At 48.1% G+C, this 10,092-nt stretch overlaps 1 protein-coding gene across 2 annotated transcripts in view; it reads left to right on the top strand.

Moving 5' to 3' along the window:
• BIRC3 (baculoviral IAP repeat containing 3) overlaps positions 1-10,092 on the top strand; it is a 53,768-nt gene that overhangs the window by 8,704 nt on the left and 34,972 nt on the right. For both annotated transcript variants that reach the window (XM_035008793.1, XM_035008795.1), the window contains exon 6: positions 4,890-5,006. The gene's annotated coding sequence lies outside the window, so the exon portion shown is untranslated. The remainder of the gene's footprint in view (positions 1-4,889; positions 5,007-10,092) is intronic.

A 10,092-nucleotide genomic window follows, 5' to 3' on the forward strand; every position in this document is an offset into this window, starting at 1 on the left:
AAAAAAAAAACACTATAATTTCCCGTAGCAGAGACTTCACACCTACACCACGGCCGTGACTGTTTCCGGGACTTCACCAGCTGACCCAGGAAGCCCCGGTCTGCATCACATCTACCTCTTCCTCCTGGAGGAGTTTTCTGCAGAACAGCTGCTCTGCCAGTTTTGATCCATAAGCCTGATCTCTTTCTCCTTTGGCCTCAGCCCAGCTTACCTGGCTTTTTTTCTTTACTAAGTGACAGCATCTTTTAAAATCTGAAAGTTCTAGCTGCGAATCCCATTCCAGCCTCTGTGGAAGCCAGAGGTTTCTGTTTTATTTAATCCTAGCATTTCTCAGCACCAGGGGCGCGCTCTGCCCTGCTGGATCCTTCCTGTGTTCCTCACGTTCCCGTGCGTTTTAACAACGATTGAAAACGCACCTTTTCACACACAGGTAGAGTAAGTGCACTCTAGCCGTCCTTCCCTCCCTCGCTCCTTATGTGTTCACTGCGTGTGTGTTACAGAGGGCCAGGCTTCTCATTTGTCTGGAGGGACAAATAGGGCATTTCCACCCCCAAAATTTGAAGTGCAATCAGATAAAGTACATGAAATCAATAAGATACATAAAATGCACTATGGTCAGTGTAGCAAATATAAGTGCCAGGGTTTCTGGTCAGACAAAGTTGAGAAATTATTCTGAAGTACGGATTATTGCAGGGCTGGGCCTTTATCTACAGACGGGATGCTAATGCCCACGTCCCGCTGGCGTGAAATTTCAGGGCGCATGTATGGCTGTTCCCGGCCCACGCGGTGTTGGGCAGACGCCACGTCCCGCCCCCTCCTCTGTGGCGGGGTAGAGGCGGGGGTCTGTGAGGACACAGCGGGAGGACCAAGCGGCTGTAAGCGTTCGTTCCAGGCGCATGCCTGGGGCGGGGGGGGGGTGGTCCGTCGGGTCCTCTGGGGAGCAGGTGCTGAGGCAGAGTTGGGCGTCCAAGGGGCTTGTCGGGAAGCAACGTCAGTGGGAAGTAGAAGGGACCAGGGAGCAGTCCTGGGCTGCGGAGCTGCAGACCCTCCCGCGGGCCAGACTGAGTCTCCGCTCGGCCGACTGGCACGAGGGGCGCTGGTACGAGGTGGCCCGTGGGGCCGGCCTGCCTTGGGTGGAAAGATCCAGGCTCTCAAGCCCCCGCCAAGGACGAGCGTGAGCTTGGCTGAAATGTGGCAGAGCCTGCAGGCCTAAGCGCTGGAGGCCGTGAGCTCGCGGCCACAGTGGGAGGATCCCGGAGGGCAGACACCTGCACGTCTGTTTCCCTCGGAGACCCACGGAGCGCGCAGCGCCCCAGCCCCCGCTCTCCCTGGCCGCCCGCTCCCAGCCCGGCCGGTGGCTGTGGTCTGAGCCGGCACAGGCGACTGCAGGGCGCGGCCGTGGCCGAGATTTGGAGGCCAGGAGCCCACGTCCACCATACGCTGGGAGCTGGCCGACTCTGGTCAAGGTGGTGGTGACAGCAGGTCACCGTGGCTTCCCGCTGGACCCCGAGTTTGGGGCAGGCACATTTCCCCGGCCTCCGAGGCCCCGCCCGAGCCTCTGGGGACGTTTGGCAACGTGTGCAGATGCGTTGGGTGTGTCAGAGCTGGGGCGAGCACAGATGGCGGCGCTCTGGGCTCGAGGCCCGGACGCCGCCCCAGCACACAGACGTCCCAAAGCCCGGCTCCAGCCGCACCTGCTCAGACACGCGGGGCCTCAGCTCACGTCCCCCTGCCAGTTGGTGTCCTCCCTCGGGCTCCATTCCCGCCGTGTCTCTCCAGCAGGCTCACCTCGCCGGGCAAGTCCACACTTACTTGAATGTGGACTTGTTTGTTGTCTTTCTTTCTCCCCATGCCGTCAGCTCCAGACACTGCTGTCCCATCAACCAGCAGAGTGCCTTGTCTGCGCTCCGGCGTCCTTGTGGAGGGTTCGTGACATTATCCAGAGGATGCGTTGGTTTGGAGAGGCTGAGTCCCAGATGCATTTATGGGGTGGACGTAGCCGTAGTTTACTTACAATGTGGTATTTGTCATTTATTTTATTATCAATTGTCCCACATGTCTAGTCAACGTTTTCTTGGGACTGTGTCACAATATTTGGCCAGGTAGCATATCTCATTTTCAGAGGGGAGGTATAGAGGACATAAAGTACAGTCGACCCTTGAGCAAACAGGTTTTAACTGCGCGGGCCCACTTCCGTGGCGGTTTTGTTCGACAGGTGCAGGACGGCGCTGTAAATGTGTTTTCTCTTCCTTATGGTTGTGGCAGAAGTGTTTCCTTGGCTGACTTTGTTGTGAGAATACAGTGTGTGATGGTTATAACACCAAGTAGGCTTAGCTCGTCAGTGCGGCTTCTGGTCAACAGTGGGCTCTCCTAGTTAAGTTTTGGGGGCGTCAGCTCTAGATTTTTGACTGCCCAGGGGCTGGCGCCTGTCACCCCTGCACCGTTCAAGTGTCAGCTGTAAAATGTTAGCATCTTTTCTTGACCTTTCTCCCTCCCACTCACCCTGCTCCTCCCGCGCCCAGCCTCGCTCACTCAGCCCGGGCTGCACACGGCACCGGGTTCGCCCCCTCCAGGCCCTGCCCCTGCTTTCCCGCCACCCAGCCCAGTCCCAGACCTGCACACGGCTGGCTTTCCTGCTGCAGGTCCAGCTCAAATACCCCCCACCAAAAAAAAAGTTTAAAAAAGAAAGTAAAGGGGGCTTTGTTCGCCTGGATGTGCTTAAAAACTTTAAAAAAGACATTAAAGAATTAATACAGTGTGATGCAAGTATAGAGGATGCTATTGGAGGGAACAGGGTCCTTCTCCATGAACTACACAGCACGATACTATTCTATCAGCCTGTCTGTCCTCACACCCGTCAGGACAATGCTGAGCCGGAGGCCATAAAATAATTAACCAGGAGTGGTTTAAAAATCTGAGACATTGTGAAAAGTTACCATTCAAAGAACCAAACAAAAAAAAACACCTAAAATTCCCTGAACTCTCTTGACCTTTTGTCACAACTACATTACATACTTTCACATTTACGATGGAATTATGCTCTGAATTGGCTTCGAAATATTTGAGTCTCTTTTTTGGAATTTCATGGTCTTTGCGGCTTTATTGAACAAAAGGAGAGAAAAGTGGAAATACCAGGAAGCTATAAATGATGTTTGTTTTCTTCCTTAAAAAAAAAACCCCAGCAAGTCTAAGCCATCATGCCACGTTTCGCTTCCTTGCCACTGGAAGGTGCTAAGAGCACCACTGAGGGAAAGGTCCTGCTTAGTGTCAAACCATGCCAAGAAGCGCTGGCAGCCCACGGAGAAATCCACGTGTACGTTTATGTTTGAAAAATCAACTGACACTGGTTTGATTTAGGAAGACAACATGTGAAGCTCCGTTTTTGCTCCAGTGGGAAAACACGTGATCATCAAGTTTGTTACTGATGTTCAGTCCAGTAAAGTAACATGAAGAAGGAATGCATACCAAAAAATTACGTGTCTCAAATGTACTAAAGTAACCTGGGGCGCATTCTTGAACCCAGGGACGTGCTTCCTGACGCTATGCCAAAGTGTCAGAAGGTGAACAGAAATGAATGGACGGTGTGTTCAGAAGACCATGGAAGACTCTATGACGGTAAACAGATTTTGGGCTCCAGATAACGTCTTTATTCATTAGCACCGTTTTCTGGTTGTGTGGCCTTGAGAAACAAACATGACCTCTGAGTGCTTCTCGGTCTCCACACGAGCAAGCGCAGGTGGGGCTGTCGCCGGGCCACGGCCAAAGCGTGTGGGAGAGTATCCAGCCCGTAAGAAGGACTCGCAAAATTCTAGTATCGGAATCATCATCCTAGTTGTCCGTATTTTCTGATTTTATGAGTGTGCATGTGTTAATGTGATCATCCGAAAAGATAATAAACTTTTTGTTTTTTTCCTTTTTTTTTGGATAGCTCACGTGGGGAAGGAGGGAATTGGATTTATTACATTCAATAAAAATTGTAAGTCAGTTCTCATTTGCCCAGAAAGCTAAGTGGTCAGGTCTTTTTAATGTCTAATTTTCTAGCTTTTCTGAACAAGAATGCACTTACCATCTACGGATTCTTTCTGCATGAGGCTCATTAGCGTCAGTTCAGGCTGACAGGCAAAAATTAAACATATTTGAGGTGTGGGATATAGTAAGAGCTCAAAGTACATTGTAGGAGTAGAAAGAGGCCATTAAAAAAGTCATGGGGACACTTTGCACCACAGCCCCTCCTTGGTAAACCAGTTCGTTTGTTTGGAACGTAGACACTTAGCGAGGTGGGTGTGTGGGGGCATGGTGGACATGAAAGCCTGGGTGTAGGGTGGGTCATTGCTTTACAGAAGGAAGGAGTTTGGTACTGCTCAATGTGAGGGGAAGGATGAGGGGAGTCTGGACAGGTCTGCGTGGAAACGTCCACGTCATTGGTGGGCAGTACATGACCGACCCCGTGCTTCTGGAGGGTCCACGTCCTCGGGTTGGCAGAGAATGATGAAAAGGCTAGATTTCACATCTTGTGGGTGCCGGTTGGACAGAGACATGGGGGTCATGAGACCACATACCTTTCCAGAAAATCGTAGACATTTGGACACCCCCAGCAGTGAAACTGGGGCTGGAGATAATTCGACCTCATAGGACAGGGATGAGGTGGGCCTGGGAGCTCCAGTGGCTGCATCCGGATTACATAAAGATGGGGTTGGGGGGCCAGGTACACGTTGGGAAGACAGTTGGGGGATGGGGAGAGCACTCAGTTTGCTGATGAAAACTCCAATGACGTGTATCTTTATCTTTAATATTATAATAGTCACCTTTTTTTTAAACTTTCACTTGCATTTATTTTATGCAGAATTTACTCCCGGACCCTAAGTTTTTGTTTCTTGGGTTTCTTCTAGGATGTCTTTTTCTTCTGTGCAACCTCCTCCTCTGGTTTAGGAACAGTCTGTTACTGGTCAGCATCGCCTCCGCGTGGCAGGCGAGCTCATGTGTGGGTTCGTCCAACCCTGAGCCCGGTAAGTTCTGCACCATATCTTGGGGGCTTTGTTCTGGATGTGCTCCAGGACCAGAGAATCTACATCGAAACCCTGAGGTTCAGCATGACTCTCTGCAGTAAAAATTTAGCACTGTTTTTGGGGCCACCAGCCCTGTGTGCAGCCCGCCCGACCTTGTGTGCATCCCCACCAGCCCTGTGTCCAGACCCCGGCGCACCTTCCACTCCACCTGGGCACTGACGGGACGGCAGACATTGCTTCTGCAAAGTGACAGCCTTCAGAGAGTTGGTGGTTTCTCGGATCTGCATACGCTTGATGGCCTGGAAGGTTTCACGTGTGTTCTTAAAGTGAACACGAAGATTTGGACCTCTTGATTTGCATGATTTTGTGGGGTTTTCTGGGTCAAGTGAACAGCAAACCATTTTCGGAGCTCGCCTCCGGCGGCTTATGGGAAGCCGTAATAGTCACATCTCATGGGTGTCCCCTGCTTCCAGTTAGCCGCTGAGTGCGTTGTCCGATGTCCGGTCAGCCCATGGCCCAGCTCACGGGAAGCTCAGGGCCTTTGGGGGGAGTCCTCTCCATGTCTGAACACTTCCATGGTTACGAAGTGCTTTGTATTAAACTGAAATTTTCATTCACTCACCTAACAAGTATTTATGAAGTGTCTGCCGTGCCCTGGGCCCTGGAGATAGGGGGTCCTCACGTTCGTCACACTTAGCTTCCAGTGGGTCTGGAAACTGAGTGAATAAAAGATAGGCCCTCTGCCAGGTAGAATTCCGGCAACACTAATCTTAGCAAATGCTAAGAAGGAAACTCAATATGCCTCAGGGCGGAGTGAGGATGGGAGAGAGACGTGAGTAAGCTCTCGGCTCCTAAATGTCTGTGGTGATGAGTGTGAGCAGCGGGGTTGGCATCTGGATGGTCTGGAGAGACTGGCCAAGCAGGTAGGGCAGACCCTCCAACGGCCCGGCGTGAGCTGTGCGAGTCCACTTATGCCAGGTTTTTTTCAATATAGTCCAGTAGGTACTTCCTCGTAGGATTTTCTTCATCACATTTTCTTTCCTCCTCCTGACTTGACCGTAAGGATACGGCGTATAACACACACAAATCATGTATGAATCAACCATTTATGTTACGGGTAAGGCTTCCGGTAAACAGTAGGCTATCAGTAGTTAAGATTTTGGGGAGCCCAAGGTTATACGGGATTTTTGACGGCAGGGGGGTGGGTGCCTCTGATCCCCACGTTGGCTGAGGGTCAGCTGTGTAAGGTTGCGGGTTCTTGTGCCTTCCAGTTCTGTCCCCTGGGTCGGGGAACTGCGGGCCGTGCCAGGCAGGAGTGGCAGCAAGAGCAGCTGGCACCCAGCCACGGGGCAGAAGCCACGGGGCGCGGTGCCAGACCGGTGTCAGCCCCTGCGGAGACCTGTCCTGGCCACCAGGACGAGAGGAAGCCGGGGGTGCCACCCAGGAAGAGGGATTTGCATGGGTGTAGGGCTCCAGTCATTACAGGAAGCAGAGGCTGCGGTTCCCATGACCACGTTCCTGGGGCTGTACGCGTTTCGGGAACCACGTTAACACAGGCGGTACTATGAATCACGTCCCTGCGATTCTGTGCTTGAGCTGTTTTATGCTCGGTGAGGTCAGTGTGAACCCCACGTCTCAGCTGTGGGGGGCTTGCGTTCTGAGAGCGCTACCTGTTTGACCAGCTCCCAATCCGGGGTTTCTGCCACTCATAGAAAAGGATGAGCAGCATCTTCCTGCTCAGCCTCCAGTGAGTCTGAATTATATTTCACTAAAATATTGCACAGACACATGTAAGGTCAGACCCGGAGGCATCATCTCTTTAGAGACACCTTAAAAATCTGCAGGGAGAAGAGAATCTGTTTGACAAACATCAAGGTGGATTGAGCATCAGATGAAACTGAGAGCCGCGTGGGGCGTGTGTGCGCACCCCGTGATCTCGGGGCTGTGAGGGTGAGCCCCACGTGGGAGGTAGAGTTCACATAAAAAAAATCAGTGCCGCTCTATGCCGTCATCCAGCCAGCTTGTGTCCATTCTGCCAGGAGAGAGTGATGCATGGCCAGGTGCTCTGATGAGCATCAGATTTGGGCAGAATTACCACCGGTCTCAGCAAAACAGGAAGTGGGTGTGTCAGGCCTGGGCTGCTGATCGATGCTTCCTTTTCTGAAACCTTGCATACTACCCTTTGACTAATTTCTAATAGACTCTTGCTCAAGGTGGTTATTTACTCTGAACTGTCTGCAAAATTTCCTTTCTTTCATTTTTTAAAAAATTAGAATGATGGCTTATTTTCAGTTTTTCTATCAGTCTGTGTGATTTTTACAAATAATTGTCGATTAAATAATATCTTTTTCGTTTGGAAGTCCATTTGTTCAAGACAAGAAACAAACATTTTAGAGATGCTGTTTGCTTCTTACAGCCTCCATTATCTGTCTTAAGCTCTGTGTTCTTACACCCGTTTGTCCCATCCTGTTCCCGCCAAGACCTGGCAGGGGGGTCGGGCTGGACCAAGTAGCCGCTGCTGGAAAAGGGGGCCAAAAAGCCAAAGGCAACGTGCAGTGGTCTTAGTGGAGAGCAGTGAGGGACGGCGAGAGGCATCAGAGTGAGTGTCCATCAGGAAGCATAAAGAATGGAACGTAGCAAGCAGGTCAACACTGGGGTTCCAGAGCAAGGCAGGACCAGCAAGTATGGCATCAGGCTATCATGTCCAATTCCGTGACTGCTGGGTATGGGGGCTCCTGAGCGCTCGACAGGTGGCTAGCACCCCTGAAGAACTGAATTTCTAATTTCAGTTTCATTTTAATTAGCTTATATTGAAAAATTTAAATTGAACCAGTGTAGAATATTTTTTTTTTTAAGATTTTGTTTATTTATCAGACAGACAGATAGCGAGAGCAGGAACACAAGCAGGGGGAGTGGGAGAGTGCTGAGCAGGGAGCCCGATGTGGGGCTCGATCCCAGGACCCTGGGACCATGACCTGAGCCGAAGGCAGACGCTTAACGACTGAGCCACCTAGGCGCCCCCAGTGTAGAATATTTTTTTTCTATTACCTACAACCCTACCATTTTGATGGGAGTGCATTTCAGCTTAAGTGTTGAATCGTGGTGTTGAATCATGGTGTTGTGTGCATTTTGGGCAGGTGTCTTTTTTTTTTTTTTGCATTCCACATAAATATATCACCAGTCTGGCCGGTGTCAACAAAATGATCAAAATGATGTTTCCTACACAACAGTGTGACATTGTGATGTGATTATCTGGATGTTTATGCAGACCACATGGGTTAGTTAGCTATGTAAATTGGTAAGTAGATGGATATAGTTATTATTTTAATTATATTATTCTAATTTTAAATTCAAGTACTGACAAAATTTTAAGTTTAAAACTAGGGCATACTAATGATGTAGAATCAAATGGACATGTAGAAGCCAGTCCCACAACCAGAGCAGGAAAGACAAAAAATGGCTGATAAAAGGCATCAAATTTCACAGTGAACGGCAGTTGCCGTTTGTTGTGAAAAAGCAAAATGAAAAAGCTGTTTGCTTGATGTGTGCATTTTCCCTAAAATAATAAAGTACATGACATTAGGGACATTCTCTGCAGCTATGTAGTGAGTTTGATGTTTCCTCTTAATAGTCACAAAAGTTTTGAAAAGAATAAAATCGTTTCCTGAAATCAGAAATAAATATCCAATACAATTTTTAAAAATTGTGTTTAACCGGATCTGAGCTTACAATTTAGCTGGTTGTTAAATGGCTTAGGTTCTTGCCCAGGAAAGAAAATCATCTTTAAAGTTTGTTATTTTTTTAAAGTAACCTCTACACCCGACGTGGGACTCCAACTCACAACCCTGGAATCAAGAGTCACGCGCCCTCCTAACGGAGCTGGCCAGGCGCCCCGAGAAAATAATTTTTAGATGGCAACATGGTAAAAGCAATTATTACGTCAGTGATGGAAATGTTGTTATAAGATTATTGGGAAAAGAGTAAAAATCATATTTTACAAAAAGTAAACTGTCTTCAGAGGAATCACCAAATCATTGCATAGAGCACAAGCCTTTTTAAAGAATTTCGAAGATCAATTGATTCAAAATTTGTAAGATTGCACACACTTTTTTTTTTTTAGTTTTAGATGAGTCATGCCCAATTAATACTTTGGCTATATTTCGTCTTGAAGGACTTCCAAATTTATGAAGAAGTATTCTTTTTTTTTTTTTTAAGATTTTATTTATTTATTTGAGAGAGAGCATAAGAGGGACGAGGGTCAGAGGGAGAAGCAGACCCCCTGCCGAGCAGGGAGCCCGATGCGGGACTCGATCCCGGGACTCCAAGATCATGACCTGAGCCGAAGGCAGTCGCCCAACCAACTGAGCCACCCAGGTGCCCTATGAAGAAGTATTCTTAACTCACAGACTAAAAAGTCAAACTCTGACATAGATTTATTGAAACTTTCATGACTATCAAAAAATTTCATATAAATATGGAAAAATATTAGTTTCTATCTAACAGCTTCAGTTTATTAGGTCAAAAGTGTAGATTTATAGGAATTTTAAAACAAGAGACTGATGTTTCCCTCATTGCTTTGTTTCACCATGTGATCCTTATTGAAAATATTTTTTGCTCAGTTTTCTGAGTCAGACTCATGGAAAGTGTCATGGATAGTTATTAAAATTGTTCAATCCGTACGTACAAATGCTACGAATCAGCCCCACTTGATGGAACTGTTGCAGGAAGTAGAAGGCACTGAATGGGATGGTCTTGTGTTGTTTACCAATGTCCATTGGTTGACTTGTAAGAGATTTTTACAGAGATTTACATTATTAACTCCAATTCAAGATTTTCTTTTTTTTTAAGTATTTTTTTAATTTGAGTATAGTTGACACACAATATTACGTTAGTTTCAGGTGTACAACATAGTGATTGGACACGTTGATACATTGCGCTGTGCTTGCCTCAATGTAACTACCATCTGTCACCAAAAACGCTATTATAATATCACTATGTTTCTTGTGCCTTTTATTCCCATGACCAGTTCAAGACTTTTTTTTAAAGATTTTATTTATTTATTTGACAGAGAGAGACACAGCGAGAG

The sequence above is a fragment of the Mirounga leonina genome, unplaced genomic scaffold (assembly GCF_011800145.1).
Source record: "Mirounga leonina isolate KUSES-001 unplaced genomic scaffold, KU_Mleo_1.0 Mir_153, whole genome shotgun sequence".
NCBI lineage: Eukaryota > Metazoa > Chordata > Mammalia > Carnivora > Phocidae > Mirounga > Mirounga leonina.